The 26,409-nt window shown below is 49.1% G+C and overlaps 1 long non-coding RNA gene across 1 annotated transcript; it reads left to right on the top strand.

Annotated features, from left to right (window-relative positions):
• Positions 1–1,912: 1,912 nt before the first annotated feature.
• Positions 1,913–25,319, top strand: LOC109285066 (uncharacterized). The gene is made up of 2 exons (XR_002092735.2): positions 1,913–2,208; positions 25,074–25,319. It is a non-coding gene; the product is annotated as an uncharacterized LOC109285066 (long non-coding RNA).
• The last annotated feature ends 1,090 nt before the right edge of the window (positions 25,320–26,409 follow it).

The following is a 26,409-nucleotide window of genomic DNA, read 5'->3' as shown; positions in this document are numbered from 1 at the left end:
AACCTAATATTATTGGATAGGGCAGATCTTTGGTTAGCCCCATGGGCATCTCCCTCATGATGTCTAATACTTCCACCAAATACTTCTGTGGATACACTGATGGTTGCCCATGCATACAAATGATCTGTACCTCATCCGCTCTTGGAGCCCAATCTCAAGGAGTCAGGTCTGCCCTAATCAGGGTCTGTGCACAACCTGTGCCAACGATGGCTTGTATCTTCTTTCTTACAACACGAGCCCAAATTGTGGGCTTATCCTTTGGCCTTTCCCAGCCTGTTTTCCCAATGCTACAGTCCATCATCCCTTGTCCATTGTCCCTCTGATCATTAACGCTGTATCTGTGCATCAAACGGAGACTCTCATCCACAGTGAGTTGGGCGAGGAGCACTTGTACATTCCCTTGCCATGTGTTCTATCCATCCACACTGGAAACACACCATTGTTGACCAACTCCCTTGCCATGTTTCCTTATGAACTGTCTTGTGTGGTTTGGGATTCAGCACTCCTTTTTTACCACATTCCTGGTTGCTTTCTCCTTGTGCGCTGACAAAATCTTTGGCTAGTTGCAGAGCCTCTGCTGATGATACCGGATGATGGCAATGCACCCAATGCTGAGTGTCATCATCCAAATCCATTAAAAACTGTTCTAGAAAAATCTTGTCTCAGAGATCAACTTTGGACACCTCTTGTGGCCTCAACCACTTCTATAGTAGGTCGGCCAAGTGTTGGAGTAAGATCTTGGGAGATTTTTCTTTTTTTCTTTTTTTCATTTGAAAGGCTTGATGATATCTCTCTGGATTGATATCCAAATGATACATAATTTCTTTTTTTTTACTTTGTCATAGTCTACTGTTTCTCCCCGTGGCATAGCTCCATACGCAGCCTGGCCTCTTCCTATCAATAGCACACCCAGCTGGCTGGCCCATCTGCTCTGATCCAAACCGGAAGCCAATGCTGCTCATTCAAAACTCTCTAGGAAGGCTTCCAGATCATCCTGTAGAGTCATCTTGGGAACCTTCAATTCAGCTTGGTTCCACTGAATCCATGCTTGTTGCTGAAGCCACTTTTCCTCGAGAGCAATTAGTCAGGCTGCTTGCTGTTGTTGTTGCTGAAGCAGCTGACTCACCAAACGTAATTTTTCCTGGGCAGGTTCAGGACTCCCCATTGTGCCTGTTTGCATCTCCATGTGATCCATATTCTGACTCTCACCTGCCTCTTCTTGATTATTGTATGATATTATTAGTCGGGAGGTGTTATTTGTTTTCTACTACAGTAGGACTCCAACAACCTATCTGGGGATCCTCTTGGGTTACCCCTTTTGCTGTAACTCTTCTACACGACACCCAAGGCTTATATAATCAATTAAAATCACAGTCTTACTTTGTTTAGGTTAACAATTTTCTTTGTCAAGATTTATTTTTACAGCCATAATCAACTCGTTGTTTGAAAGGCTGTCGATACTTTTCTCCACATCATGGAAGTCTTAATATTAACTTAGACAGAGTTCAACTTGGGTATAATCTTACTTTAACAGCTATAATGCCAATGTAGCATTCTTATTCAGTCCTGTTTATGACACCCTGTGTTTTACTTTTTTTTTCAGGTTCCCTGGTCCCTAAGTGTGTTCTCCTTTCCTGAGAACTCACAATGTGTCACTGTCTCTTTAAGGAATAGCCATCTCCCAGTCTCTTTTACCCCTCATCTTCTATAGAGCCCGACTGGCTCAAAACACAGTCCAAATGGAAAAAAAACAAGACTCGCTGTCACTGTAACGCGGCTGATAAGAGGAGAGTGACGCTTCTGGAGCAGCAGCTCTGTAGAGATGAAACAACCCCAAGAGGGGAGGGGTAGGGCATGGGAGGAATGGACGTCAGAAGACGTCACCAGGCAGAAAGCTTGGAAGAGTTCCTCAGCATCCTTCCTCTTGCTGCTCAATTATTCCCTTTTAAGGTTTTTCTTCATTGGCAATTCCAAGCTTAACCAGATCTACTCAAGCTCTTCTCTCTGCTCGAGCCTGGTCCTTGGGGTTTCTTCTCGTCCCTGCTCTCTTCCAGAGCTTTCTGCCCAGTGACGTCTTCTGACGCCCGTTCCTCCTGTGCCCCGCCCCTCCCCTCTCAGAATTGTTGTATCTTTACAGAGCAGGTGCTCTGGAAGAGTCGCTCTCCTCCTGTTCTCTTCTCTCTCTTCTTCACGGACTCATTCCCTGTGGTGAGTGTTTTATTTATTACCTGTCTTTCTTCACAGAGACAAACAGAAAAAAGGGAGTAAGGGGGAGAGAAGGGGAATCTGTAGGGAAAGACAATATAGAAAGAGAGTGGAAGGAAGGAAATAAGGGAGTGGAAGTAGATAGAGGGTAACACGAGAGAGCGCAGAGAAGTGGAGGTTAGTTTAAAAGGGAGAGAGAAAGAGAAGAGAACATCTATGTTAACAGAGGAGACAAAATGGAAGATCTTGAGTGAGTGCAGTGGAAGATAGAAGAAGCCATCTGAAATGAGGTCCCAGTGAGAGACTTTGGGAAGGGTGTCTGCACACGGCAGACTGCACATGTAAGTGATGAAAGGAGAAAAATTCTATGTTTCATGATTTTTATTGTCCATTTCCAAATGGCTCTAAGAGATGATCCCTGCTCAATGCCCAGAGAAAAGCAAAAAGCCTCCAAGGTCTCTGGCCAAACTGCCCTGGAGGAAAATTCCTTCCTGACCCCAAATGTGGTGATTGGTTGGACCCTGGGCATGGCAGCAAGGACCATTGTGTTCAAACACCCTCTAGAGGCAGGGTTTTACATTCTGAAATTACAACTATTATAATCTGAAATATGCACCATGTCTAAGCATCAATCCCCAAAACTTCCGTCTGGATGGCAACAACACAATTCTACTGGGCAGACACAACCAGCTGCTCTCCTTACCCTAAGAAAGCAACCCAGTATGATGAATTGTTGGAGGATACACTTCAAGATGAATGTTTTTCCTTTGTTCCTGCAGAAAAACTAGAGATTTTTAACCTGCATAAGGTTCCTATGACGAATGTTGTCTCTTCTTGAATATTGTCACCAGCCATATCATTTTCCTACACGCCATTTACCACCGAGTGAAAAGTTTCCTTCTATGTTTCTTCTTGAAATAGGGAACAATCTCCTTTCTGCACCTACTATCCAAATGGAAGAACAGTCATTTTTTCACAAAGATAGTTGATTGTGCTGTGACGTCCAAAAACATCAGACCAGGAGAAATGTTCACCTCTTAGCTTGGTCATATGTCCTTTTTATTACCCAGCTGTATGAAGACAGACTGTTACCATCCTGTTATGCAGTTTGTCCAGGCATCCAATTAATCCAAGTTGTAGAAATTCTCAAACATGAGTTCTTTTGCCAATGCAGCTTAGAAGCTTGGCTTTCAGTTAAGGAGAGACATACAGCAGCCATGCTGATACTTGCTATGAATGGTGCTTTCCTATTTTCCTAAGCTTGTTGTAGAATCATCATTAATTCATTTTAAATTTCTGAATAAGTGTCATTGCAGAGAGGACAGTATTCCTTGATTCTGTCACACATTGTTTCTCTTCTTGAAAAGCTGAATCTGTATTTCCTTTACCTCCTTATTTGTTTTCCTTTTCTTCTTCCTTCCCTTCCATGTGAAGATGCAGTCTTCGACACTGTCTCTTACCCCATTCTCATTAAAAAATTAGGCGACTGTGGCATTGATACCTACACAGTCAGATGGGTCGCAAATTGGCAAGAGGGCCGCACCCAGAGAGCGGTGGTGGATGGGTCATTTTCGACCTGGAGGGATGTGGACAGGTTCCCCAGGCTGTGGTCCTCAGGCCCGCACTGTTCGACATCTTCATCAGCGACCTGGACAAGGGGGTGAAAAGCACCTTGTTCAAATTCATGGATGACACTAAGATGTGGGGAGAGGTGGGCATGATAGAAGGGAGGGACAGGCTACAACTAGATCTGGACAGGTTACAGAAGTGGGCGGATGAGAATAGGATGGGATTCAATACTGACAAGTTCAGGGTACTACACCTAGGGAGGAAGAACCAGCAGCATACCTATAGGCTGGGGAACTCTCTTCTTGTCAGCACAGAGGCAGAAAGGGATCTTGGAGTCATTATTGATTCCAAGATGAACATGGGCTGCCAATGTGGGGATGCAATCAGTAAGGCTAACTGCACCTTGTCATGCAACCACAGATGCATCACGAGCAGGTCCAAGGAGGTGATCCTCACCTCTATGTGACCTTGGTCAGGCCGCAGTTGGAGTACTGTGTCCAGTTCTGGGCGCCGCACTTCAGGAGGGATGTGGACAGCATCGAGAGGGTCCAGAGGAGGGCCACTCACAAGGTCAGGGGGCAGCAGGGCAGGTCTTATGAAGAGAGGCTATGGGACCAGAACCTGTTCAGCCTCCACAAGAGAAGGCTGAGAGTAGATCTGGTGATTGTCTATAAACTTACCAGAGAGGACCTGCTGGGAATGGGAGAGTCCTTGTTCCCCTGGGCACTACCCAGAGTAACTAGGAATAACAGCCACAAGTTGATTGAGAGTAGGTTCAGGCTAGACATCAGGAAGCACTACTTCACAGTCAGGGCGGCTAGGATCTGGAACCAACTTCCAAGGGAAGTGGTGCTTGCTCCTACCCTGGCGGGTCTTCAAAAGGAGGGTAGATAATCAGCTAGCTGGGGTCATTTGACCCCAGCATCCTTTCCTGCCCATGGCAGGGGGTTGGATTTGATGATCTGCTCAGGTCCCTTCCGACCATACCAACTATGAACTATAAACTCTTTTACCAGATTAATAGGAGAATTCTCCTTTTCTCAGCAATGATGTGGGTATACATGGCTTTATTATAGATTCATAGATTCATAGATGTTAGGGTCGGAAGGGACCTCAATAGATCATCAAATCCGACCCCCTGCATAAGCAGGAAAGGAGTGCTGGGTCTAGATGACCCCAGCTAGATGCCTATCCAACCTCCTCTTGAAGACCCCCAGGGTAGGGGAGAGCACCACCTCCCTTGGGAGCCCGTTCCAGACCTTGGCCACTCGAACTGTGAAGAAGTTCTTCCTTATGTCCAGTCTAAATCTGCTCTCTACTAGCTTGTGGCCATTGTTTCTTGTAACCCCCGGGGGCACCTTGGTGAATAAATCCTCACCAATTCCCTTCTGTGCCCCCGTGATGAACTTATAGGCAGCTACAAGGTCGCCTCTCAACCTTCTCTTGCGGAGGCTGAACAGGTCCAGTTTCTCTAGTCTCTCCTCGTAGGGCTTGGTCTGCAGGCCCTTGAGGAAATCTATTATCATAGATTTCATAGATTTTATTGACATTAGGGCTGGAAGGGACCTCAAAAGATCATTGAGTCCAGCCCCCTGCCCCAGGGGCAGGAAGTCAGCTAGGGTCAAAGGATCCCAGCAAGATTAGCATCCAAACATTTCTTAAAAGAATCCAGAGTAGGTGATTGCACCACCTCTGGAGGGAGTCTATTCAAGGCCTTGGGAGCTTGAACAGTAAAGACGGTTGTCCTTATGTCCAGCCTAAAATGGTCTTGGAGGAGTTTGTGACCATTGGACCTTGTCATCCCTTGGGGCACTCTGGTGAACAGGTGTTCCCCCAGATCCTGATGCACACCCCTTATGTACTCATAGGCTGCCACCAGGTCACCCCTAAGCCTGTGCTTTTCCAGGCTGAAGAGTCCCATTGCTCTCAGCTTCTCTTCATACAATCTCTTCTCTTGCCCCCGAACATGCGCGTGGCTCTCCTCTGGACTCTCTCAAGCTTCTCCACATCCTTCCTGAATTGTGGAGTCCAGAATTGGATGCAGTACTCCAGCTGCAGCCTCACCAAGGCCGAGTACAGTGGGAGGATGACATCCTGAGATTTACTTGAGAAGCATTTATGGATGCAAGCCAGAGTTTTGTTTGCTCTACCAGTTGCGACTCCGCATTGGTGGCTCATGTTAATCTTGTGGTCAGTCATAACCCCCAAGTCTTTTTTGGCTGTGGTGCTAGTGAGCATAGCACTGCCGAGCCTAGGACTGCCCGCGTAGTACTGCCGAGAGTAGCACTGCCCGTGTGCTGCGGGTTTTTTTCCCCCAACGTGGAACACCTTGCATTTGTTGGTATGGAATGTCATCAACTTTATATCTGCCCACTTTCTAACCTATCCAGGTCAGTCTGGATCACCAGCCTATCCTCAGGTATGGATGCTCTACCCCAAAGTTTAGTGTCATCAGTGAACTTGGCGAGTCCACTTCTGACACCAGTATCCACATCGTTATTCAAGATGTGAAAGAGTACAGATCGAAGGATGAAGCCTTGAGGGGCACCACTGGTCATGGAGCACCATGAGGATTCACTTCCATTGACTACCGCTCTCTGGGTCCGGCTTTGGAGCCAATTCCCCAGCCATCAGACTGTGATGTAGCCGAGACCACAGTTGGTCAATTTTTCCAAGAGGAGATCATGGGACACCAGATCAAAGGCTTTTTTAAAGTCCAGATATATGATGTCAATCGCTTCTCCCTTGTCCAGCTGATATGTCACCTGGTCATAGAAGGAGATGAGATCGGTCAGGCCAATCCGCAACAGAGCCATGCTGGCTGTCCCTCAGGATGTTGCCATCAGCCAGCTTGTCAAGAATGGTTTCCTTGATGATTTTTTCCAGAATCTTTCCAGGGATTGAGGTCAAGCTGATTGGCCTGTAGTTCCCCAGATCTACTTTCCTCCCTTACCTCCCGCCCTTGTTCTTGGTTAGGAGGTCTGTAGTAGACTCCTACCATTGTGTGCCCTGTACCATATTCCCCATATATTTTAACCCAGAGGGTCTCCAGTCATCCTCCCTGGGTGCCAATGCCATCTTGCAGGGACATGTAGCTTTCCTTGACATAAACAGCTACACCCCCACCACTTTTTTCCTTATGATCACTCCTGTACTGGGTATAGTTGTCTATACCTGTGGTCCAGTTATAGGTGGAGTCCCACCAGGTCTCCATTATCTCTATGAGATCATAGTCATTCTTGATTAATAGGAGGACCAGTTCCTCCTGTTTGTTCCCTAAGCTCCTGGCATTGGTGTATAGACATGTAAGTGTCCCATTGGAAGCCCTAGGTTTCCTTGCACTCCCAGGAGGACACCGTTCCAGGGATGGGGTAAGAGTGAATTCCCTTGGGTGCCCTAACCTGTTGGTGTTGTAGTACTTGCCTAGTGGGCTTGCGTTGGTGGTTGTCCACCCATCCCCCAGTAGGCTTAATTTAAAGCCCAGTCAAGCAGGTCAGCCATTCTGGCTGAGAAGAGCTTCCTCCCCAGTGAAGTGAGATGGAGGCTGTCTCTTCCCAGCAGACCACTGCCTCTCTCATGAAAGAGTAGACTGTGATCATGGAAGCCGAAGCCTTCACGATGACACCAGCATCGCAGTTTTTGGTTGGCCTTCCGCCCATGCATCTCTCAATGGAGCCAGGGGCCAAATGCAGCTTCTGCCATTGGCAGGCCCTTTTTAAACTGCATATGCACAGAAGGGCCCACCGGTGCTGTGCCATGCCACTCTCGGGGGGACTAAGGGGTCCCTCCCCCACTGAAGGAGGGAACAAGTGAGTGCCTCCCCCTTTCCGTGACTCATGCCCCAGGTGGCTCCAGTTGTGTAGCTACCTGGGGGGCTGGGCCAAGTAGGAGCCAGGTGGGGGGATGTGACCCTCCTTGGTTCCTCTCAGCTGCCTTCCCACGGCTGGGCTAAGTCCCACAGGCCCTTGCTTACCACCACAGGCTCCTGCTTACCTCTGGGCAGGCTGGGGCTCATCAAGGGTCCTGGGGGTCCTCTTGGGGGGTCCTGGGGTCCCAGAGCTCAGAGGGGCACAATGGGCTTCCGCCCATGCATCTCTCGCCAGAGCCGGGGGCCAAGAATTACTCCAAGAGAATTACTTCTGAATTACACCAAGAGAGTTCCTCATTCTTCTCCTGGTCTATCCCACTGCATACATTTCTGTCTTTACAAGAAAAAACAAAGAGAATGATTTCTGCGGCATGCTCCAAACAAGGTACAATCCTTACCTCATGATAAAAAGCAGTACACCTGTAATTGTTACCATCCTTTAGGCAATATCAGTGACTTTGTTCCACTCCTTAAGAAGACTTGCCTGCCATTATGAGCCTTACAACATCCTTAATATTCCTATTATCTAAGGTCAGATGAGCTGCACTCCTTCCACCTAAAAATATAAACTCATCAGTTAAATTTGAGTTAATTCAATGGAAGCATGCATTTCTTACCTTCTGAGACTCACCTAACAGGAGCCTTGATTAGTTTTGACAGTGTTTCAATCCATTTCAAGATTGAAACAGAAAAATAAAAAAGGAACAGATATAGTCAAAACAGCTTTAAAACAAAACGAGGCAAGTCGAAATGTTTCGCAGTTTCAATGCTGTTTTGACATTTCACCCATAGGCTATAATGGGAAAGACAAAACAGCCTATAACTTTATCATTTCTGGCCTGGTTCTGATGAAACTTACAGGAATGGTAGCCCCTTCTAAGGACATGAATCCTGCCAAGTTTCAAGGAGATACATGCAGGGGGTTCAGGGAAACTGCACCCCAAATTCTTGAAAGCAAAACTTATGTCACGTGTATGTGTTAAGCCACAGCAGGGTCAAAACTGCAGACATGCTAGCCCCTGAAGAGGCCTCAAAGCCTGCCAAGTTTCAAGGAGATAAGTATAGGGGCTTCTGGGTTCTTGGGCCCTGCACCTCTAGCTGCTGACAGGCAAAACTCGTGCCATGGGTGCTTGTGCAACTGTCTGTCTTGAGGCACGGGGGGGAGGGAATGGGGAAACTACTGCAGGCCTGGCTGCTAGGCCCTGCTGCAGCCACAAAGCCTGCCAGCTGTTAAGGAGATAGGTGCAGGGGGGTTCTGGGGCACCTGCACCCCTAGCTGCTGACAGGCAAAACTCGTGACATGGGTGCTTGTGCAACTGACTGTCTGTCTTGGGGCAGAAGCAGTTCCTGGCTCTGTATTGATTCTTTTCTCTCCTTAGTCTCTGGTTTTGTAGGTGTTAATCCTTGCTCATTAACTCATTATTCTCACTAGCTACTGTGTATTGAGCCAGTCCCTGAGTGAATCATGATTGATTGCATAAACAGTAGCTAGCTAGTGCAAGCACCCATGTCATGAGTTTTGCCTGTCAGCAGCTAGGGGTGCAGGGCCCCAGAACCCCCCTGCACCTATTTCCTTAACACAGGGGTGGGCAAAATACAGCCTGCGGACCAGATCCGGCCCACTAGGCCATTCTATCCAGCCTGCGGGGCCCCTAAAAAATTTAGAAAATTAATATTTCTGTCTTTGGTTCCTGTAAAAAATGACAGGAGCCAGGGGCAGTAGGACCCAGGGGAAGCCCGGCAGGCTCCCGCAACTTCAGGGCCTGCCTGGCCCCCACCCCCAGCTGGAAGCCCCAGCAGGGGCTTCTGCTCTGGGACCATGTGGCTGCCCTGTGCTGGAACCTCAGATAAGGGGTGGGGGGGAGGGCAGGGAAGGAGCCAGAGGAAAAGCAGCCCGGGGAAAAGTGGCCCCTTGCCTGCCCTGTGCCCAGTGCTCCTTGCTGCAGCTGCTGGCAGCCCGCACAGGGCTGTCCGGAGCAGGCACAGGCAGCCCCACACGGGCTGTGAGCAGCTGCAGCATGGGATGCCGGGCACGGGGCAGGGGAAGGGCCGCTTTCCCCATGCTCAGCACCCCTGCAGCCAGCCTGGGCCCTGCACTGGCTCTGGGCTCGCCAGTCAGGGCTGTGCATGGTGGCAGCAGCTGCAGCCCCCCTGCTTACCACACTAGGCAGTGTTTGCTGTTGCTGCCCACCACAGAGCTCACACGCTGGGCAGCCCAGAGGTGATGGTGGCAAACGCTGCCCGTCGTGGCAAGTGGGGGGGCCACCGTGCACAGCCCCGATGCGCGAGCCTAGAGCTGGCACGAGGCTCCAGGCTAGCAGCAGGGGAGGGTTACAAGCTGGTGCTGAGCATGGTGAAAACTGGCCCCTCACCCTCCCTGTGCCTGGCACCCCATGTTGGAGCCACTTGCAGCCCGCATGGGGCTGCCTGTGCCTGCTCAAAACAAAATGAGGGCAGGGGGTACATGGCAGGATGCGCTGCTTGTGCCCCTTGCCCCCCAGCCCTGTTGCCCCTGCCCCCAGCCCTGCTGCCTCCCACCCCTGCTGCCCCTTGCCCCCTACCCAAAGCCCCTGCCCCCCAGCCCAGGCTCTAGCTGTCAGCAGCTACCCAGAACCTGGGCCAGCTGCAAACATCTGCTGCCTCTTGGCCCTAGCCCCTGCCTGTGCCTGCTCAGGACAGCCCCACACGGGCTGCAAGTGGCTGCAGCAGGACACACCAGCTACAGGGCAGGTGAGGGGCTGCTTTTCCCTGCGCTCAGCACTAGCTCATTCCCTGCTGTGGAGCAGGGTGTCGGGGCTGCATGCTGCCCCCTGCCTGTATCATGGGGCTGGGGGGCCACTGGGAGTGAGTGTATGCACGGGGCCCACACCAGTGTCCCAGGGCCAGTGCTGGTGGGGCCCAGAGCAGGGTGGCAGGAGCGTGGGGTCCCAGCTGACAGGGGCTCTATGGAACCGGGCCAGCTCCCCCCTCTCCCTGCTGCTGCAGCCCAGCCTGGCTCCACAGACCCCTGCTAGCCTGCACCCTGCTTTGGGTCCCATTGGTGCTGGCCCCAAGACATTGGTCCCAAGATGGTGACCAGGGGGCGGGGCACCTGTCAAGGAGTGGGGCTACCCATGTGGCCCTCAACAGCTTGACAAAACTGGATAACCGGCCCTCTGCCTGAAATAATTGCCTGCCCCTGCCTTGACAGCTGGCAGGCTTCGTGGCTGCAGCAGGGCCTAGCAGCCAGGCCTGCAGTAGTTTCCCCCCTCCCTCCCTCTGTCCTCCAAGACTGACACAGTTGCACAAGCACCCATGACATGAGTTTTGCCTGTCAGCAGCTAGAGGTGCAGGACCCCAGAACCCAGAAGCCCCTCCACCTATCTCCTTGAAAGCTGGCAAGCATTGTGACCTCTTCAGGGGCTAGCATGCCTGCAGTTTTCACCCTGCTGCACCTTAACACACACAGTGTCACCCATGTCATGAGTTTTGCTTGTCCGCAGCTTGAGGTACAGTTTCCCCAAACCCCTGCATCTATCTCCTTGAAACTTGGCAGGCTTTGTGGCCTCAGCAGGGGCTAGCATGAATGTAGTTTTGACCCCACATACGTGTGACACAAGTTTTGTTTTCAAGATTTTGGGGTGCAGTTTCCCTGAACCCCCTGCATCTATGTCCTTGAAACTTGGCAGTCTTCATGCCATCAGAAGGGGCTACCCATCCTGCAAGTTTCATCCAAATCAGGCCAGAACTGACAAAGTTATAGGCTGTTTTGTCCTTCCCCATTATAACCTATGGGCAAAACGTCGAAACAGTTTCGCCGTTTCGACTCTGTTTCGACGGAACAAAACAGAACAGCTGTTTAGAATTGAAACAAAATTTGAAATGAAATGCTGTTCCATCGAAACATCAAAACACTGGTCGGAATGGAACACTGCTGTTTCACACAGCTCTATTGCTTAATTCTTGAAAGGTTCACCTCTTTTCTCTACTTACAGCTCATAAAATCTGATCTCTAATACCAAAGAGTGACAGTTTTTTGTTGGGTTTTTTTTTTTGCGTATGGTGCCTGTGATACTCTTTATCAAAATAATCTCCTTTGCATCCAAATAAACTCTCCAAAACAGACTTTTAGATGGTGACTTGCTCCCTAGAGATAGCCAGGTTTTGCCTTTGGCTGTATAGTTACAGCTGACTATGGGAATTAAAACCTATTTGGGAATCTATACCTGCACTCCTTCAATAGTCTGAAAGGGGGGTCTTCCTCTGTCTCAGCAATAATAATAATAATGTACAAGGATGGCTCTGTTTAGCATTACTTCAAAAACTTGCATCATGATTTTCCTGTCTGTTCCATTAGATACAGGGCCACTCTCATGATCAGGAGGCAGCAAGGCAGCCCCTACGAGGAGAGGCTAAGGGACTTGAACCTGTTCAGCCTCCACAAGAGAAAGCTGAGGGGGGATCTAGTGGCCATTTACAAACCAATCAGAAGGGACCAGCAGGCATTGGGGGAGTCCCTGTTCCCCCGAGCACTCCCAGGAATGACAAGAAATAACGGTCACAAGCTGGCAGAAGGTAGATTCAGACTAGACATCAGGAGGCACTACTTCACTGTCAAGGTGGCTAGGATCTGGAACCAACTTCCAAGAGAAGTGGTGCTGGCTCCTACCCTGGGGGTCTTTAAGAGGAGGCTAGATGAACACCTTGCTGGGGTCATTTGACCCCAGTACTCTTTCCTGCCATGGCAGAGTCGGACTTGATGATCTGCTCAGGTCCCTTCCAACCCTACAAACTATGAAACTATAAATTTATTTTTCTGCAAGGGAAATCCAGAAGACTGATTTGTGTAGCATGCACCAGGTGGATATAGTTCTTACCTTGGGATGAAAATGAATTCCCTGCTGCTTTCCAGGGCCGCCCTTCTAGTCCTCCTTTCCAATCCCATAGCTTTGCCAAATTAGCTAGTTTTCTGGACACACATCATTCCAGGTCAGACTTGGTTTTCTGGTCCAGCTATCCATTGTAATATTCTTCCTTTCAAGGGGAAGAGATGCATTTTGTTCAGCTGAAAGGATAAACAAATGCATTTATTTCCACTTGTTTGCCATAGGAATGTCTGTGCTTGTTCCCTACCACTCAGTGACAAAGATTGTTTCTACAACTTTCTTCTGGAAAAGAGGAAGAATCTCCCCCTGCACCTTCAATAAAAAAGCAAAAGTGATCATTTGTGCACAACAACACAGAGTTGTACTGTAACTGCTGGAAACATTTGAGCAGGTTAAAACTGCACTTTTGAGCTCTGGTCAGCTCTCCTTAATTTTTACCCTCAGCTTTGTGGCATTTCTATTATGGAAGCTGCTTTCCTTCCTGAAAGTTGAATCAAACCAATTAATTACATTGATTTCAAATGAAGGCTTGGATTTATCCTATCCCAACACTGATCTATTGTCTTTAGTGATGACTTCTAACAAATAACCCCCAATAACCCTCTAAAAGACTGAGATAGTGATTCTTGTCATTCTTCTCTATTTCTGAGTTACTCCTGACAAGTACTATTCCATGTCTGCCTTTCTTTCCATGTTCAACCACATACATCGTCTTCCTTGCTTGAAGGGCAAAAGCTGCCCTGGAAATGATAAACTCATTCTTTTGTTTCTACAGCTTTGCTCTGTAAAGGAGCATTCCTAGCATGTCGAGAAAAGGATTGTTTCCTCATATGTCTCCTTGAAAAGGGGTCACAATAAAAAAGCAACAACAATTGATTCTGCACAAGCACAATTTGTAGCCCTTTCACCTCTGGACACAGAGATGTGTGAACTAGGGCTATGTGAAATTTTGGCAGCCATTTCATTTTGGAGGTGTTTCGGCCTATTTTGGCGACTGAAACACCAAATCCAAAATGAAACAAAAGGCTCCAAAACACCTCTGAAACTACACGAAACCATCTGAAATGCTTCGGAAATGTTTCTGATGTTTTGGAGCCAGGGTTGCAGGGAAACAGAAACTAAGAAGAGGGAGAAGGAAGAGGAGTGGAAGGACTGCTCTGATGTTGACATCTGTAGCTGGCCAGTGTTTGCGATCTGTCCCTGAGATTCCTTCCAATCCCAGTGCTCTGGGGGAGGGATGGCAGCCTGTTTTCATCCCACATGCAGATCCGGGGGCTACTCCCCCCAGGAAGAGTCTGGCACAGCCCCGCAACCCTCCCAGATCTGCGTGCAGGATGACAGCATGCTGCAGCTGCCAGCTGGGGCCAGTGCCAGCACCCGAGTCTGCTTGGCACAGCCCGCACCGAGCACAACTGGAGAAGCCCCCATGGCTGCCCTGCCCAGCCCCATCCCCCGTCTGGCCCAGCCTCCCGGCACTTTGAAAAAAATCCCTGCACTCACTGGCTGTAGCAGGGGCTGTGGGGGCTCTGAGGCCTCCTGTCAGAGCCCTCTCATGCAGCCCCCACTCCCCAATCGCCCCCTCCCCCCTGAGCCCTAGCAGTCTGGGAATAAAAAAACCCAAAACCAGCACTCACCAGCTCTGGCAGCGGCTGTGGGGGCTCTGGGGCCACATGGCAGAGCCCCCCCGCGCAGCCCCCAATTCCCGATCTTTCCTCCTGCCCAGTCCTACCTCATGCCTCCCCACACCTGGCCCCAGCATCCCAGCAATTAAAAAAAAATCTTAAAAAATCCCTGCAGTCACCGGTTTTGGCAGTGGTGATCAGGGCCTCTGGGAGCTTGTGGCAGAGCCCCCCTGTGCAGCATGGGGCAGTGGGGATTCCCCCCCCACTTGGCACCCATGTGGCAGCTGTTGCATCATGCAGGTGCAGTGCTGTTTGGCAGGGTACTGTGCACTGTCTGGGAGCTGGGGCAGCTCTACCTGTCAGCTGGAGTCTGGCACCACTCAGCACAACTCAGCCCCAGCGAGCCACAGCTCCCAGACAGTGCACAATGCCCTGCTGAGCTATGCTGCCATGGGACAGCTGCCACACAGGTGCCAGATCGGGGGTAGGGTGATCCCTGCGACCCCCCCACTGCCCCATGCTGCATGGGGGGGGGGGGGAATCTGTCACAAGCCCTCAGAGGCCCTGATCACTGCTGCTGCAGCCAGTAAGTGTGGGGCTTTTTTTTTTTAAGTGCAGGGCAGGGTATATGGCCAGGCGGGGCAGCCATGGGGGCTTCTCCCACAGCTCCCCCCCACCTGGGGAGAGGCAGGCACAGCTGGAGGAGCCTCAGGAGAACCTGCAGGTGCCTGGCTGTGCCTGCCTCTTCCCGGCTGATCCGAATCTCCAAAACAGCATTGAAAATCCAAATCAGATTCGGCTGAATCAAACTGGAACAGTGTTCTGAAACACCAAAACGTATCACTGTCGTCCAAAATGACTGAATCTGAAATAAAAAATGAGACATAGCCATTTCACGCAGCCCTAATGTGAACCACTCAGCTTCAGTCAGTTGCCTTCCTGATTTGTCTAATATATAAATACCTGTATTGTATTCAAATTGTATCATCTCAAAAAAGTGAAACTATCTATTTCTCCACCTGTAATTCAGAAGGAAGAATGATCAGTTCTCCTCAATGACCATTTGTTGCACTGTGATCTCTAGAAACACATGAGTAGGAGAAACATGCACCTCTCCGCTCAGTCACTTGTCCTTTTCTTACCTGGAGTGGCCATCCAAATCCTTAGAATGTTACCATCCTGTTCTGCAGATTCATCCATGGACCTGGGCTTTTTGCATCTGATTCATCTGATGTTCAGAAACTCAAAAAATGTGCACTCCTTTGCAGATTAGAGGCTTGGCTTTCACTTAAAGAGACAGAAGCAGCAACCACATTGATACCTGTATGTCAGGATAGCATTTCCTCTGTCCCTGAACTCAGTACAGAATTATCATCATTGTTTATACATTTTTGGACAGGTATTGTAATATGTGGGACTGTATTCTTAGATTCAGTCACACATTATCATTTCCTTCACCTGAATGGTAGATATACTTATTTTCTATTCCTTTTCAAGTGTAGGTACATTCCATACCCTTAATGAACAACATAATTTGTACTTCATCATTATTTTTAAAGGCGGTAACCCTCTCACCCTGTCTCTACAATCATAAAGGAAAAAATGATCAGTGAAGCAACAGCACAACTGGCTGCAATGTGAATAGGAGAAAGCTACTGCTCTCAGACTTGGTCATGTGCCCTCTTTATTACCCAGCTCTATAAATATCTGTAATTTTTACCTCCCTGTAGGCAGTATCAGTGACTTTGCTGCACTCCTTAGGAAGACTCACTTGATATTAAGCACCAAATTTATGTCTGTGCTCATCTAGTAAACTGCTAAGCAGATTCTCTTCTGTCTCAATAATAAAACACACATGGCATGGCTTTCTTCTGAATAATTCCTAGATCTTGGGTCATGCCTTTCCTGGTCTATCTTACTGGATTCATTTCCATCCTTTTAAGGGAAACCAAAGAGACTGATTTGTAAGGCGTGCTCCAAACAGATGCAATCCTTGCTTTGGGATGAAGTTGGATCCCCTATTATCTGCAAGGGCCCTCTGTTTCTCCTTGCCAATCCCCTTGCTTTGCCAAATTATTTACTTTTATGAACAAATATCATTCAATGTTTGACTTGGTTCTCAGATCCAGCCATCCACTGTAATCTTCTTCCTTTCGAGAAGGAAAGCTGACTTTTTCTCACCTGAAAGGAGAAACAGATTGGATTATTTCTACTTGTTTGTCAAAACAAGAAAGATGCATTCCCTACAACTCAGTGACAAAGATTGTTTTACAAGTTTCTTCTGGAAAAGGAGAGAATTCCTTCTTGCACCTACAATTAAAAAAGAACAATAATCTTTTCTGCATAAAGACAAAGAGTTCTAGAGAGATCGATGGAAACATTTTAGCAGGTTAAAGCTGCACTTTTCAGCTTTGGTCAGCTCTTCTCATAATTAATGTATAAATGCTGGATTCTGGGATTATCATCTCTTTGTAAGCAGCCCAGTGACTTTGTTCCATCTGTCAGGCTCTGGGAGCACCGAGACATGTGGGTGAAAGCCCGCTGCGCCCCCACTCCCCCAAAGCCCCCCAGCACTTCCCAGCAGCCACGCAACTGTAGCCTCGCGAACAGGCAGCGCAAACAGGCACGCTTGTCTGCCCAATGTGTGAGTTAGTGTGGAGTTTGTGCAGGAGGGCGAGCGGGAGGGCCCATGGCCCTGCCTGTGTGCCCCCCTGGGTAGGCATTCCCAGCCATAGCCGGCCTACCAGCAACATGCTATGGATATGGACACACTGAACCCCAAGGATCCCCTTGGGGCCTATGGCCCCCCCCCCCGCTCTGGCTCCTCAAAGGCCTCTACCCAGACAGAGCCCATGGCTCTGGGCTCCATGCAGACGGAGCCCCTGGCTCTCAGCTGCGGGGGATGCCTGTCACTTTTTCAGGCTCTGGGGCCCAGAAGCATAGCCACCTCCCCTTGTGAGGTCTGCTCCCTTTTGGGGTCTCTGGCACACCAGCTGGAGGAGCTCCAGGCCGCAGTCCAGAGACTGGATGCCATCAGGGAGTGCAAGGAGAAAATCAGCTCTTACTGCCAGGCCCTTCTGCCCCAGGAGATGGAGGGTAGATCACAGTCTCCCTCCAGGACAAGGGAGGACTAGGGGACCTCCCATTCTGTCTAGCCAAGGGGATGGACCAAGGTTGCCAAGGGCCCTAAGGTTTGCTGCACCAAGGTCCCCCCACTGCTGGAGCTTTGCAACAGGTACGAACCTCTTGCAGCTCCAGCAGAGCCTGCCAAGCTGCCAGCTCCGGCAGACAACACGGGCTGTACTGTAGCTACCGCCCCCGCTCTCCCTAAGACAAAACGCAAAGTGTTTGTCATGGGAGACTCCATCCTGAGGGGGACTGAGGGGGCAATCTGCCACCCCGACCCCTTAGGCCAGGAAGTCTGCTGCTTCCCAGGAACCTGTATCCAAGACATTGCAGAGAAGATCCCTAAGCTCCTCCAGCCCACTGACCGCTATCCTATGCTCCTTATTCATGTGGGCACCAATGACATGGCTTGGAGCGCTCCCAGCTGGGTCATGAGGTGCTACAGGGATTTGGGAGCAAGGCTAAAGGGTCTGGGAGTGCAGGTGGTGTTTTCTTCGATCCTCCCAGTCTCGGGCTACAGGCTGAGGAGGGAGAGGAGGATCCAGGTAGTAAACCAAAGACTGTGGCACTGGTGTCCACTCTTTGGTGAGAGAGGCAGTGAGTTGCTGGGAAGGGATGGCCTCCACCTCTCTCTGCTGGGTGGGAAGCTCTTCTCAGCCAGACTGGCTGACCATGTTCCACCAGGCTTTAAACTAAACCCGCTGGGGGATGGGGGGACTACCGCCACTGCTAGCCTGCTGAGCAACTCTTGCAAAGCCAACAGGCCAAGGCACTTACGGGAGCCCACCCCTGCCCCAGCCCACCCCTGCCCCAGCCCTGGAACAATCTGTAGGCAAGGCAAGGGCCCCAAGAGGACACTTGTCTGCCTGTACACGAATGCCAGGAGCTTGGGGAATAAACAGGAGGAACTTGTCCTCCTGCTTAACACAAATAATTACAATGTCATAGGGATAATGGAGACCTGGTGGGACTCCACCCATGACTGGGCCATGTCGCAAAGCTTCCTCTTGTGCATGGATGAGCTCTATCTGACACAAGAAGTCTACGGGCCAATGAGAGGTAAAGCACTGCTCGACCTGGTACTGGCAACTGGGGACAACCTAATTAGTGATCTAACGATCGATGGGAAGCTGTGTGACAGCAACCACGAGCTGATCACCTTCACCATCTGCCATAAAGCTGGCAAATCAGTCAGCAATACAGAAGTCCTCGACTTCAGGAAAGCTGTTTTTGACAAGCTCAGGAGGCTTGTCAGTGAGGCCCTAAGGGACAACGACCCCAAGGGGAGGGGAGTTCAGGAAGAGTGGTTGCTCCTCAAGGGACTGATCCTCGATGCAGAAGCTAATGCTATTTCATCTCAGAGGAAAGGCAGCAAGAAGGCACAGCAGCCCCCTTGGCTCTCCAGGGAACTAGCATACCTCCTGCAACTAAAAAAAAAGACCTACAAAGGAGGGAGGATGGGATGCACGTCCAAGGAGGAATACTCTGCGCTGGTCCAGATCTGCAGGGAGCGAACCAGGAAAGCCAAGGCTGTGACTGAACTCCAACTAACTACAAGTATCAAGGATAATAAAAAGTCCTTTTTTAGATATGTGGGTAACCAGAGGAAAAGCAAGGGCAACATTGGACCCGTGCTAAACCAGATGGGACAACTGATGACCGATGCCCAGGAAAAAGCCAGCCTACTAAATGGGTACTTTGCGTTGGTCTTTCATCAGTCCCATGGGATGCCCCTGCCCATTATGGGACAGGGAGGCCTGGGTGAGGGAGATTCCTTGCCTTCCATCAAGGCTGACCTCGTGAAGGAACACCTTGAGAGGCTGGACACCTTCAAGTCACCTAGCCCTGACAATCCACACCACAGAGTACTCAAGGAGCTGGCTAACACCATAGCTCAGCCCCTGGCATGGATCTTTGAGAACTCCTGGTGCTCTGGTGTAGTGCCCGATGATTGGAAGAAGGCCAATGTGGTGCCTATCTTCAAGGAAAGTGGATCCAGCAAACTATAGGCCCATCAGCCTGAACTCTATCCCAGGGAAGGTCTTAGAAAAGATTATTGAAGAGGCTATTCTTAACAGACTGGCCGATGGCAACATCCTGAGGGATAGCCAGCACGGGTTTGTTGCGGGTAGGTCTTGCTTAACCAATCCCATTTCCTTCTATGACCAGGTGACCTATCACCTGGACAAGGGAGAGGAGATTGATGTCATATATCTTGACTTCAAAAAAGTCTTCGATCTTGTATCCCATGATCACCTCTTCGCAAAACTGGCAAACTGTGGCCTCAGGTCCACCACGATCCTCTGGCTGGGGAACTGGCTCCGTGGTCAGACCCAAAGGGTGGTGGTTGATGGAAGTCACTCATCATGGTGTGCTGTGACCAGTGGGGTCCCTCAAGGCTCTGTCGTTGGGCCTATACTGTTCAACATCATTAATGATGTGGACATTAGAGTCAGAAGCAAACTGGCCAAGTTCGCTGATGATACCAAACTTTGGGATAAAGCATCCACACCTGAGGACAGGAGGGCGATTCAGACTGACCGTGACAAGCTCAGGGAATGGGCGGATGAGATCCTGATGGTGTTTAACACCGAAAAGCGCAAGGTTCTCCACCTTGGGAGGAAAAACCTGCAGCATCCTTATAGGCTCGGCAGTGCTACACTGGCTAGCACTATGGATGAAAGGGGCTTGGGGTTCGTGATTGACCACAAGATGAACATGAGCCTTCAATGTGATGTTGCAGCTAGTAAAGTGAGCAAAATGTTGGCTTGCATCCATAGATGCTTCACAAGCAAATCCCAGGACGTCATTCTCCCATTGTGCTCAGCCTTAGTGAGGCCGCAGCTGGAGTACTGTGTCCAGGTTTGGGCTCCACAATTCAAAAAGGATGTGGAGAAGCTTGAGAGAGTCCAGAGAAGAGCCACATGCATGTTCAGAGGTCAGGAAAACAGACCTTACAAGAACAGGCTAAGAGCTATGGGACTCTTCAGCCTGGAAAAGCGCAGGCTCAGCGGCGATCTGATGGCCACCTATAAGTTTATCAGGGGTGTTCACTAGGATCTGGGGGAATGATTGTTCACCAGAGCCCCCCAAGGGATGAAATGGTCGAATGGTTATAAACTCCTGCAAGACCGTTTCAGGCTGGACATAAGGAAGAATTTCAGCTAGAAGCTAGTCTCCTGTTAAAAATCATGCTGCATTAGTAAACGGTCAGCAAAGCAATAAAAATGGTTGCTTTTGGCACAGGATTGAGTGAAATAATTTATAAAAGGAATTTTGTGTTCTCTTTTAAATAAAATGGAGTCAATTGTGACTTATGGGAATGCGTTAATGCTAGGCCCACAGTAAACAATTAATGAACCATTCTGTCACTACAGAGTCTCCCCATGCCCCTGGATGAGCTGTTCAGGGCCCTACCCCACCCTGGCTGTGCAGCGCCTGCCCCAACCCCACTACCTCCCTTACCGTGGTGGCCTTGATCTGCCCAACCCCCACACCACTTCACTCTCCCATGCACCTTCCCCCACAACAGAATTAGCAGCCGAATGCTTCTCTCCACACTGCTGGGTTGCACTCTTGGCTGCCTGTGGGCTGCTCTGCAGCTGTGCGCATGCACTGGGCATTTATTAGCAGCATTATTGACCACATCAGCCAAAAACAGACAATTGCCAATAATGTCAATTTTCGTTATATCAGAGTCAATACGATATGGGACCAATGTATTGGTGCACCCATAATATTGATAACAGAGCATTATACTACATATGCAGCATGAAAAACCTGCAATTTTCCAGGAATAGTGAGCAATGCCAGTACTGATGCAGTTCTTTTCCTTCAGTGATGGGACCACCACTGGTTTTCTACCCAAAAGGATTCTGGGGTGTATATGTGTCCATGCATTTAGGGTGAGAGAATGTATTTTAAAGGAAAATTAGAGGAGCAAGCTATGTTGTTTAGCTGTCAAGGGAAAAGCAGTGAAAGGTGTATTCCATTCCAACTCTTTGGGTGCGTCCACACATGCAACCACGTGCGCTTGCAGCAGCTCAAATAGAAGCAGTGCAAATTTGAGCTGGGGCTTTTTGCTTCAGCGCACGTGCTCGGACATGCACTTTGTTGTGGAGCAAACTGTGCCACTTGGGGCAAAATAACCCTGCCTGGCTCCTCCTGGATCTGCAGCCAGGGGGAGCTAGAGCCCAGGGCCAGCACCTGTGCTGTCCCTCACAATATAAAAAGCTTCCCTGTCCTGGCACCAGCAATACAAAAAGCTGCCCTGGCAAGTAGCTATGGGGCTATTTGCTCTCAGGAGCTTCTGGAGCCCAGCCAATTGGTACCTGGGAACATTACCCCTTGTGCCAGCTGGACTGTTGCAACAGCCCTGAGAGTTCCTTGCACCCTCCACTCACTGCAGCAGTCTGGCAGTAGCGGCTGCTGCCTGGCTGTGACCTGCTGCACACCTGCCAGACCCAGGTGGGGATTGCACAGCCAGTAGAGGCATCTGCCCCTCTGGGCCAGCTGCCAGTGCCAGTGGACTGTGGCAGCAGGATTGGCCTTTGTGTAGCAGTACTGCCATGTGTGCCCCTGCCTGGCCATCTGGGTAGCTATCTCCTGGAAGATGGTGGCCTGCTTTGAACTGTCAAAGCATGTCCTCCTGGCCCCATTTGGCCAGGATGTCAGCCACAACCAGCTGGGTCCAAGGTGCCAGCTCTGAGCAGGCAGGGTCCTGCCACTGGCCTCCCTAGCAAGAATTCTGGTGTTCCCTATTGGAAAACCGAAAAGTCCTCAATTAAAAAAAAAAATTCCAAAGTCACTCTGTAAAATAGTCCCAAATCCAAGTTCCTCCACAGTTAAAACAAAAAGACCACTATATATATATATATAGAGAGAGAGAGAGAGAGAGTGAGCGAGACAGAGACAGTGATCAGTTGGGCAATGTTTTATTTATATATGTACAGTGTTAAGGCAATTTGGAAGCCTAACAGTGTCTATATCATCATAATAAAATGAATTCTAAATACCTATATGTTTTTCTGCCCCCTACCAGGGGTTACAGCTCCACCACCAGGGGTTACAGCCTCCCACAGGGGCTACAGCCCCCCCACAGGGGTTATAGTCCCCCCAACAGGGGCCAAATGGCCCCCACAGGGGTACCACCCCTCCCCCTTGCAGGGCCCACATGCTCCACCCCCGCTTGCTCTCCAGCCCCCTGGATTGCTGCCCCACCCAGCCCCAACCCTCCCACTCCCCCAGAACCCCAATGGCTGCCCTGCCCGGCCCCACCCCTGCTGGCACCCCCAGCCCCCTGCTGGCTGCCTCCCACAGCCTTCAGCACTAAAAAAAAATAAAAATAAAAGCCTCTACTCACCGCAGTAGCAGGGGCTCTGGGGCCTCTGGGGTCTCGTGGCAGAGTCCCCTCTGGGCAGCAGGGGACAGTGGGGCCCAGGCTGGGGTCGCTGGGGCTGTCACCCAGCCCTGCACGGTGTGGGGGTGGGGCAGTGACCCCAATTGGGCAGCTGTACTGCTGGGAAGTGCTGGGGTTTTTCATTTTTTTAAATTGTGGGGTGGCTGGGGTGGGGAGGGCAGCGATCGGGGAGTTGGGTAGTGATGGGGCCGGGCAGGACAGTGATGGGGGGACTCGGGGGACAGTCAGGGGATGGGGAGGGATTGGAGGCCTCGGGAACAGGCGGGGAAGGAATATGGGGGACTGGGGGAGTGGGTGGGGCCCCAAAAGTCCCCTTCCCCCTCCTCCAGCTCCCCCAACCCTGTACTTACCTGCATTGGAGCCCAGGTCCAGCTCCCTGCGGGCAGGCAGTGTGATTTAGCACCAGGGCGAGGGCCAGCCACAGAGACTGACTGCTACCAGAGCATCTCTGGGGAGGACCCAGCCTGCGGTTGCCTCAGGCCATGGTCTGGGACCGTGCCCTGTCCCCCTTTCTTGTGCTCTGTTTTTTTTTGCCCCCTGGATATCCAAGGGTTTAATTTTGCTCCCATGCTGCAAACTTGCAGTGGAGGGAACCTTTTCCCATTCCCACACATGCCTCTTGCAGTGTCTCAAAGGAGTTTGAGACACTGCAAGAGGCACATGTGGGGTCATTTTGACGGGCCCCTTGGGGTAGGCCTTACGAAATGGGGAGTTTTCACAGTACATTCTGCAAGTAAATATGCTGAAGCAGACACCTGAGATCAGTTTAGTAAAGCAGTTTATTTTGCTGTCAAGGGGAATGGCTGAATGTATTGCTGCACATACTTGGTGTTCTTTGATCTATTGGATTTTTAAGATAGACTCTCCATTTTTTTGTAATGTGCACCATCAATATTCTTTTTTCTTTTTCTAGGGTTGTGTTCTAGCTCAGGGCAATGTGTGCTGTCTTTATTAACCCCAGAAGGCTGTATAATGGTACAGCTGCCTGCTCAGTTTCCCTGCCCCTTCCATTACCTCAAAAACATAAGTGTTTACTCTGCATCTGTAGCAAAGGCCACTGCATTGTGGTGGAATTTCCACTATAATTTATTTTTATACTTTAGAGTGTTCAATACAATTTTGACTTAGTCAGCGTGGAGGGGAGAGAGTGAAACTGAGATCTGCATAGAGGAGAAGATGTCTTTAAAAGTGACTGAAAGTATGATAGCTCTGAGATGCATTTATGCCTTGTGGGGTTTCTTTTAGTTGAATTCTGTATGTGCCTTTTTTGCAATATACAAAAATTAATGGATCTAAAACTATGTGGAAATTAGTCAGTAAGGTCAGAGATTGGAGTGAACATCTGCATTTAAAGGAAATAATGTGTATTTTTCTTCAGATATATTTTAAGAACCACCCTTAAACAGTAAGGTACACAGTTCTGTGTTTGCATCACAGCACATGAGCACTTTCATGGTTATTGCTTAAGTACTGTATTGGTAAAAGTGTTTTTAATGGTACTTTACTGGATATAGGATGTGGGTAACTAAGCATCGGAGCAGGGATCTAGCTGACAGCTGCTTTTATAGCAGTATGAAATGCTTGGTCTGGAGCAGGCCTTAAAAGCTGTATGGGCCACTTCAGACTTAGAAGAAAAAAGTTTAATGTTTTGAAAATATTTAAACAACCTGCCTTAAAACATAATCACTGTTGCACTGCTTTTTTCCTCTCCAAGTCACTTCCATTAACTAGAATTGCTTTTCTTTTGATCCAAACTGCCACCTGGAAACTACACAAGTTTGTAGTTCTCTAGAATGAGTTCTCTACTTGGCAGTTGGTGGCTACCGCTGATTTCCTAGTTTCCCCAACCCTTTGATACCTTGTAATGACCATAGTTCTACTGACATACCATATTTTGTTTTATTGTTCCTCTTTTTACTAACAAGATGGTGTGCCAGGAATCTTTTTATATATGAATTACTATAAAAAAGGATTATGGGATGATGGAACATGGGCAGCGCAGACAGAAGTTACAGAAGATGCTTTATTTTGAAAAGTCTTCGATTTACCCCTCATGGAATGAGGGGTCAGATTTTCACTAATCAGACATTTTTGAAGCTGTCTCCAGCTATGCACTTGCATTTGGTCACAGCTATAAACTGTTTTCTGTGGCCAGATCGGGAGAAAATAGTCACTTCTCTCTGCACCCAGAATGTCTATTCAGTTCACAGACTGTGTGTGTGTTTCTGTTATTTATGCTGTTTGCAAAAAAAAGGGCTTTTATGTATTTCAGGGAATTCTTACACTCTCAGACAATTAAATAAAATTGTAAAGGAAACAAATAAATGTAATGAGCTCCCACTGACAGACACTTGGAGGCATTCACTAACACATTTCCTGTCTTTGAACTTTTTTCCCAGAATCTCTTCGGTGGCTGATGGCCACACAACAGTTTGAGGCATCCAAGAAACTTATCCTGCATTTCACTCACAAGAAAAGAATGAACACTGAAAGTGATATCAAAGGAGTGCTGCCTGGCAAGTCAAGCAGTGGAAATCCAGACAGATGAAACAGTTTTCCTTTTTTTTTTTTTTAAAAACAAAAATCCACAAGGCACAGAATGAAATAATCATGTTACTATATGTAAAATTACCGTATTCATTCAATTGTTTTGTATTTTTTGAAGGTTGCCAAATTTATGGGTGCCAACCTATTCCCTCATTTGCTTTTACAATCCCAAAACCATTCTTGTAATCATTTTCCTAGCCAAGATATCAGGCATATCTGCTCATAACCTATGATCTGGATAGGCTGTAGGAAAAAAATATTATTGGGAGTGGGCGCTGTGAGAGAGCAGTAAGTGGAAACCCTAAACTGCCCAGTCTCCCTAGTAATGGGGTGGGGTTTATAGGGATGACCCCATCTGCCCAATGTAGTCAACAGAGGGGCAGTGTAAGCAGATTATGGTGTTTGTTCAGTGAGGATGTGGTTTGCTTTGATGTTGGGGCACAGAAAGCATATGGGTCCATTACAAGGCTTGGTGCCTTGGTGAGCCAGGGAGTTAGGTAGTGGGGGAGGCTGCTGTAAACCAGAGAGTCTGTTGTCCTTCTCCTGGGGTTGCTGTTGTACCTGGTACAATGGGGTCCGTGTCTCACTTTTTTGAGCAGCTACTGTTTTGGGGTTGCATTGTAATTGTAGGAATCCCTGCTCCAGATGCTTAAGATGCGTGTCCCAGTTGGTGGGATCAGAGCAGATCTAGATGTGATGTAGAGCTTGGCTGTAGACAGTGGATCTAGTGCTGTACTTATGATGACAACTGGTGGTGTGAAGATAGCTGTGTGGTGGTCTGGTGGTTTCTGATACAGTGTGGGGGCAGTGTAGCCTTTGCAAACCTGCTTTTAGCATCTAAGAAATGGAATCTGCTGGTTGGTATACTCTGGAGTTAGCTTGATGGTGGAAGGATTGTCAGGTGAAGTATTCTCAGAGTGCACTTGGTGGTAAGGTGCATGCACCAGTCCTGTGTTGAAGGGTGCACATCAAGGTAGCAAGAGGTGTGGCACTAAGTCTGGTGACACCTGAGTGAAGAAGAGTTAATTAGGTAACTAAGTAATCTATATAATTTGGGTAAGGGCAGGATAAATAGGAAAACTTAGCCATAGAGAGCTGTGACCCAAGGGAAAGTGTGAATGGCCTCTAGCAGTAAAGGAATTGACCTGTAAAAGCAAGCAACCTGTGTACAGGCAACCCCCCTTAACA

The sequence above is a fragment of the Alligator mississippiensis genome, chromosome 10 (assembly GCF_030867095.1).
Source record: "Alligator mississippiensis isolate rAllMis1 chromosome 10, rAllMis1, whole genome shotgun sequence".
NCBI lineage: Eukaryota > Metazoa > Chordata > Crocodylia > Alligatoridae > Alligator > Alligator mississippiensis.
This window is presented reverse-complemented; position numbering and strand designations above follow the sequence as displayed.